Here is a 7,074-nt window from a genome sequence, read left to right on the forward strand (position 1 = left end):
GGGTGAGGGTTAGGGTTAGGGTTAATGTGCTGGTTAGGATTATGGTGAGGGTTAGAATTAGGGTGGTGTGAGGGTGAAGGTTATGGTTAGGGTGATGTTTAGTGTGAGGGTTAGGGTGAGCGTGAGTGTTCAGGTCAGAGTTAGGCTTAGGGTCACTTTTAGGGATAGGTTTAGGGTGAGGGTTAGGATGAGGGTGAGGGTTAGGGTTAGTGTTAGGTTTAGGGTGATGGTTAGGGTGAGCATTAGCTTTAGGGTTAGTGTTAGTTTGCGGGTTAGGGACAGGGTAAGCGTTAGGGTGAGTTTTAGGGTGAGGGTTAGTGTGAGGATTAGGATGAGTGTGAGGGTTAGGGTTAGGTTTATGGTTAGTGTGAGGATAAGGGTTAGGATGAGGGTTAGTATCAGGGTGAGCTGTAGGATTAGCTTTAGGGATAGGGTGAGCGTTAGGGTGAGGGTTAGGTTTAGGGTTAGGATTAGGGTTAGGTTTAGGGTGATGTTTATGGTGAGGGTAAGGGTTAGGGTGAGGTTTAGGGTGAGGGTTATGGTGAGGGTGAGAGGTAGGGTTAGCATTAGCGTTAGGGTGAGGCTGAGGTTTAGGATGAGGTTGATGGTGAGGGTTAGGGATAGGGTTATGTTTAGGGTGAGGGTGAGGGTGAGGGTTAGGGTTAGGATTAGGGTTAGAGTTAGGGTTAGGGTGAGTGTTAAGGTTAGACTGAGGGTTAGTGTTAAGGTGAGGGTGAGTGTTAGGGTGAGGGTGAGGGTTAGATTTAGGGTTAGGGCTATGGTGAGGTTTAGTGTTAGCGTTAGGGTTATGGTGAGAGTTACGGTGAGGTGTAGCGATAGGGTTAGGGTGAGGGTTAGTGTCAGAGTGAGGGTTAGGGTTAGCGTTGGGGATAGGGTGAGTGTTAGGGTCAGTGTGAGGGTGGGGGTTTCGGTTAGGTAAGGATTAGGGTTAATTTTAGCGTGAGGATTAGGTTGAAGTTTAGGGTTAGTGTGAGTGTTAGGTTTAGGGTGAGGGTTAGGGTTAGGGTGAAGTTTAAGGTGACGTTTAGGGTTAGGGTTAGGGTTCGGGTTCGGGTGAGGGTTAGGGTGTGGGTAAGGGTTAGGGTTAGACTGAGTGTTAGGGTGACTGTGAGGGTTAGGGTGACGGTGAGGGTTATGGTTACGTTTAGGCTGAGGGTTAGGGTTAGGGTGAGGGTTAGGGTGAGGGTTAGTGTGAAGGGTAGGGTTAGGGTTAGGTTGAGAGTTAGGGTTAGTGTGATGGTTAGGGTTAGGTTTAGGGTGAAGGTATGGGTTAGGGTGAGTGTTAGGGTGAGGGTGAGGGTGAGGGTGAGGGTTTTGGTTAGTTAAGGGTTAGGGTTAGGGTTAGGGTGAGGGGTAGGTTTAGGGTTAGGGTGAGGTTTAGGGGAGTGTGAGGGTTAGGTTGAGTGTTAGGGTTAGGGTGAGGGTTAGCGTTAGGGTTAGGGTGAGGATTAGCGTTAGGGTGATGTTTGGTAGGAGGGTGATGGTTAAAGTGAGGGTTAGCCTTAGGGAAAGTGTTAGGGTTACCATTAGGGTAGGGTGAGGTTTAGAATGATGCATAGTGTTAGAGTTAGTGTTAGGGTGACGGTTAGGGTTAGGGTGAGGGTTAGGTTTAGGTTTAGGGTTAGGGTCAGGTTTAGTGTTAGGTTGAGGGCTAGGGTGAGGGTGAGGTTTAGTGTGAGGGTGAAGGTGAGGGTGAGGTTTTTGATTAGGTAAGGTTTAGGGTCAGGTTCAGGGTGAGATTTAGGGTGAGGGTGTGGGTTAGGGTTAGGGTTAGGGTGAGGGTGAGGGTGAGGGTGAGTGTTAGGATGAGGGTTAGGGTGAGGATGAGGGTGTTGGTGAGGGTGAGGGTTATGGTTAGGATTAGTGTGAGGGTTAGGGTTATGGTGAGGGTTAGGGTTAGTGTGAGGGTTAGTGTAGGGCTTAGGGTCAGGGTTAGGTTTGGGGTGAGGTTTAGGCTGAGGGATAGGCTTAGGGTTATGGTTAGTGTTATGGTGAGGGAAAGGGTTAGGGTGAGGTTTAGGGTTAAGTCGACAGTTAAGGTTAGCTTTTGGATTAGGATTAGGGTTACGGTTAGGGTGAGGGTTAGGTTTAGTGTGAGTCTTAGGTTTAGGGTTACGCTTAGGGTTAGGGTAAGGGTTATGGTGAGGGTTAGGGTTAGGATTAGGTTTAGGTTGAAGGTCAGGGTGAGGGTTAGGGTCAGGTAGTGGGTTAGGGTATGGCTGAGAGGTAGGATTAGTGTGATGTTTATTGTGAGGGTGAGGGTTAGTTTGAGGGGGAGTGTTAGGGTAAGGGTTAGGCTGAGGTTTAGGGTGAGGGTAAGTGTTAGAGTGAGGGTTAGGATGAGGGTGAGGGTTAGGGCTAGGATTAGGGTTAGGGTTAGGGTGTGGGTTAGGGTTAGGGTTAAGTTAAAGTTAGCGTTAGGGTGACATGTACGGTTAGGTTTAGGGTGAGGTTTAGGGTTAATGTGAGGATTAGGGTTAGGGTTAGAGTTAAGGTTAGGGTGAAGATTAGGGATAGGATTAAGGTGAGGGTAAGGGTTAGGGTGAGGTTTAGGATGAGGTTGAGGGTTAATGTTAGCATTAGGGTTACGGTGAGGGGTAGGGTTAGGGTGAGGGTTAGGGTTATGGTTAGCTATAGGGTGAGGATTAGGGTTACTGTTAGGTTTAGGGTGAAGGTTAGGCAAAGGGGTAGTGTTAGGGTTAGGGTTAGGGTGTGGTTGAGGGTGACGGTAAGGGTTAGGGTGAGCGTTAGGGTGAGGTTTGGTTTAGGGTGAACATTAGGTTTAAGGTGAGGGTTCGGGTTAGGAATAGGGTTAGGGTTGGGGTGAGGGCTAGTGTTTGCATTAGTGTTAGTGTTAGGGTGAGGGTTAGGGTGAGGGTGAGTGTGACGGTTAGGGTTAGGTTTAGGATTAGTTTTAGGGTTAGCGTTAGGCTGAATTTGGGGGTGAGCTTGAGTGTGAGGGTTAGGGTTAGTTTTAGGGTGAGTGCTAGGTTGAGAGTGAGGGTTAGGGTGAGGGTAACGGTGCGGGTCAGGGTTTCGGTTAGGAAAGGCTTAGGGTTAGGTTTAGGGTGAGGATTAGGGTGAGGATGAGGTTTAAGGTGAGGGTTAGGGTTATGTGAGGATTGAGGTTAGGGTTAGGGTTATGGTTAGGGTGAGGGTGAGTGTTAGGGTGAGGGTGAGGGTGAGGGTGAGGGTGTAGATGAGGGTTAGGTTTGGGGTGAGCATTAGGATGACAGTGAGGTTTAGAGTGAAGGTGAGGGTTAGGTTTAGGGTTAGGGTGAGTGTTAGGGTTATGGTGAGGGTACGGGTTAGGATGAGGCTTAGGGTGAGGGTGAGGTTTAGGGATAGTGTTAGAGTTAGGGTGACCGTGAGGGTGAGGGTTAGGGTTCAGCTTAGGCTTAGGGTGTGGGTGAGGGTTAGAGTTAGTGCTAGGGTTAGTGTGAGGGTATGGGTAAGTTTTAGGGTGAGGGTTAGTTTTAGGGTGAGGTTTAGGGTTAAGTTGAGGGTTAGGGTGAGCGTTAGGGTGAGGGATAGTTTTAGGTTTAGGGTTAGGTTGAGGGTTAGGGTGAGGTTTAGTGTTAGTGTTAAGTTAGGGTGAGGGTGAGGTTTAGGGATAGAATTAGGGTTAGGGTTAGGGTTAGGGTGAGGGTTAGGGTTAGGGTAAGGGTGACGGTTAGTGTTAGGTTGAGGGTTAGAGATAGGGTTGGAGTTAGGGTGAGGGTCAGGGTTAGGGTTAGGGTTAGAGTTAGGATGAGGGTGAGTGTGAGGTTTAGGGTTAGGATTAGGGTTAGAGGTAAGTTTAGGCTGAGGGTGAGGGTGAGGTTTAGGTTTAGGTTGAGGGTTACGTTTAGGGTTAGGATTAGGTTGAGGGTTGAGGTTAGGGTTAGGAAAAGGGTTTGGCTGAATGTTATAGTTAGGGTTAGGGTGAGGGTTAAAGTTAGAGTGAGGGTTGGATTATGGTTAGGTTTAGGATTAGGGTGAGGGAAAGGTTTAGGGTCAGTGTTAGGGTCACTGTGAGGGTTAGGGTTAGGGTCAGGGTTAGGGTGAGCGTTAGGGTCATTGTTAGGGTTAGTTTTAAGGTTAGGTAGAGGGTTAGGATGAGGTTTAGTTTTAGGGTTAGGGTTAGTGTTAGGGTGAGGGTAAGGGTTAGAGTGAGGGTTAGGGTGAGGGTGAGGTTTAGGGATTGCATTAGGATTTAGGTTAGAGTTAGGGGGAGGATTAAGTTTATGGTTAGTGTTAGGGTGAGGGTGAGGGTGAGGGTTATGTTGAGGGTTAGGGTTAGGGTTACGATTAGGGGTTAGGTTTAGTGTGAGGGTTAGGGTTAGGGTTAGGGTTAGGTTGAAGGTAAGGGTTAGGTTGAGTGTGAGGGTTAGGGTTAGCATTATGTCAGGGTGAGGGTTATGGTGAGGGTTAAGTTGAGGGTAAGTGTTATTATGAGGGTGAGCTTTAGACGTAGGTTTAGGGTGAGGGTTATGGATAGGCTGAGGTTTAGTTTAAGTTTAGGGTGAGGGTTCGGGTTCGGTTGAGCGTGAGTTTTAGGGTGTGCGCAATGGTTAGGGTAAGGGTGAGGGTTAAGGTGACGGTGAGTGTTAGGGTGAGGGTGAGGCTTAGGGTTGCCATGAGGATTAGGGTTAGGGTTAGGGTTAGGGTTATGGTGAGAGTAAGGATTAGGATGAGAGTTAGGGTAAGGGTGAAGTTTAGGGATACCGTTAGAGTTAGGGTGAGGTTGAGAGTGAGGGTTAGGTTTCAGGTTAGGCTTAGGGTGAGGGTGAGGTTTAGAATTAGGGTTAAGTTTAGGGTTAGGAAGAGGGTTTGGCTTAGGGTTAGGGGTAGATTTAGGGTGAGGGATAGGGTTAGTGTGAGGGTTAGGCTTAGAGTTAGGGTTAGGATTAGGGTGAGGGAAAGGTTTAGGGTGAGGGTTACGGTGACGGTGAGTGTTAGGATTAGGGTGAGGGTTAGGGTGAGCGTTAGGGTGAGGGTTAGGGTTAGATTTATTGTTAGGGTGAGGGTTAGGGTGAGGTTTAGTTTTAGGGTTAGGGTTAGGGTTAGGGTGAGGGTAATGGTTAGAGTGAGATTTAGGGTGAGGGTGAGGGTTAAGGTTAGCATTAGGTTTAGTGTTAGGTTTAGGGTTAGGGTGAGGGATAGGATGAGGGTGAGGGTGAGTGTTATGTTGAGAGTTACGGTTATGGTTAGTGTTAGGGTGAGGGTTAGGGTTAGGGTTAGGGTTAGGGTGAAGGTTAGGGTTAGGGTTAGGGTGAGGGTGATGGTTAGGGTAAGGGTTAGAGTGACGGTGAGGGTAAGAGTTAGGGTGACAGATAGGATTAGATTTAGGGTTAGAGTGAAGTTTAGATTTAGTGTTATGGTTAGGTTTAGGGTGAGGGTAACGGTTAGAGTGTGGGTTAGGTTGAGGGTGAAGGTTAGCGATAGCATTAGGGTTAGGGTTAAGTTTCGGGTAAGGATTAGCGTTACCGTTAGGATTAGGTTCAGGGTGAGGATTATGTTGAGTTGTAGGGTTATGGTTAGGTTTAGGGTTAAGGTGAGGGTTATGGTTAGGGTTAGAGTGAGAGTGAGGGTGAGGGTTAGGGTTAGGTTTAGGATGAGTGTTAGGGTTAATGTGAGGGTTAGAGTGACGGTGAGAGTAAGGTTAGGGTGAGGGCTAGGGTTAGGGTTAGGGTTAGGGTGAGGTTGAGGGTATGGGTAAGCATTAGGGTGAGTGTTAGGGTGAGGTTCAGGTTTAGGTTTAGCATTAGGTTTAGGGTGAGGGTGAGGGCGAGGGTCAGAGTTAGGATTAGTGTGAGGGTTAAGGTTATGGTAAGTGTTAGGTTGAGGGTGAGGGTGAGGATTAGGGTGAGGGTGATGGTGAGGATGAGGGTGAGGCTGAGAGTTAGGTTTAGGGTTAGGGTTATGGTTAGTTTTAAGTTTAGGGTTTGGGTTAGTAATAGGGTGAGACTGAGGTCTAGGTTTAAGTTTAGGATTAGGGTGAGGATTAAGGTTAGGGTGGGTGTTAGGGTGAAGGGTAGGGTTAGCATAACTGTTAGGGTGAGGGTTAGGTTTAGTTTGAGAGTTAGGGTTAGGGTTAGGGTGATTGTATTGGTTAGGGTTAGGTATAGGTTGAGGATTAGGGTTAGGGTTAGGTTTAGGGTGAGAGTTAGGCTGAGGGGTAGGGTTAGGATTAGGGCTAGTCTCAGGGTTATGGTGAGGGTTAGGTTTAGGGTGAGGGTAAGGGTTAGGGTTAGGGTGAGGGTAAGTGTTAGAGTGAGGATTAGGGTGAGGGTGATGATTAGAAATAGCATTAGGTTTAGGGTTTGGGGTAGGGTGAAGGTTAGGGTTGTGGATAGGCTTAGGGTGAGGGTAAGGGTGAGGGTTAATTTTAGGGTTAGGAATAGGTTTAGGGTGAGTTTTGGGGTTAGGGTTGAGGGTGAGGGTTAGAGTTAGGTTTAGGGTTAGGGTGAGGGTTAGGGTTAGGGTGAGGATTAGAGTGACAGCGAGGGTAAGGGTTAGGGTGAGGGCTAGGGTTAGGTTTAGGGTTAGTGTGAGGGTGAGGGTTAGGGTTACCATGAGGGTTAGGTTATGTTAAGGATTAGGGTTAGGGTGATGGTGAGGATTAGGGTTAGGTGAGTGCTAGGGTTAGGCTTAGTCTTAGGCTGGGTTTTAGGTTTGGGTAAGGGTGAGGGTGAGGTTTAGGTTTAGGATTAGGATTAGGTGTAGGGTTAGGCTTAGTGTGAGGGTGAGGGTGAGGGTCAGAGTTAGGTTTAGGGTGAGGGTTAGGGTTATGTTTAGGGTTAGGGTGAGGGTGAGGGTGAGGGTTAGGGTGAGGGTCATTTTGAGGGTGAGTGTGATCGTTAGGTTTAGGGTGAGGGTTAGGGTTCGGGTTCGGGTGAGTGTGAGGGAGAGTGTGAGGGTTAGGATGAGTTTGATGGTGACGTTGATGGTGAGGGTGAGGTTTAGGGTTGGGTTGAGGGTTAGGGTTAGGGTTCGGGTTAGGGTTAAGGTTAGGGTGAGGGTTAAGGTTAGGGTTAGGGTTGTATGAGGGTTAGGCCGAGGGTTAGGCTT

Source organism: Dipodomys merriami, unplaced genomic scaffold, assembly GCF_024711535.1.
Source record: "Dipodomys merriami isolate MVZ:Mamm:240054 unplaced genomic scaffold, mDipMer1.0.p SCAF_66, whole genome shotgun sequence".
Taxonomy (NCBI): Eukaryota; Metazoa; Chordata; class Mammalia; order Rodentia; family Heteromyidae; genus Dipodomys; species Dipodomys merriami.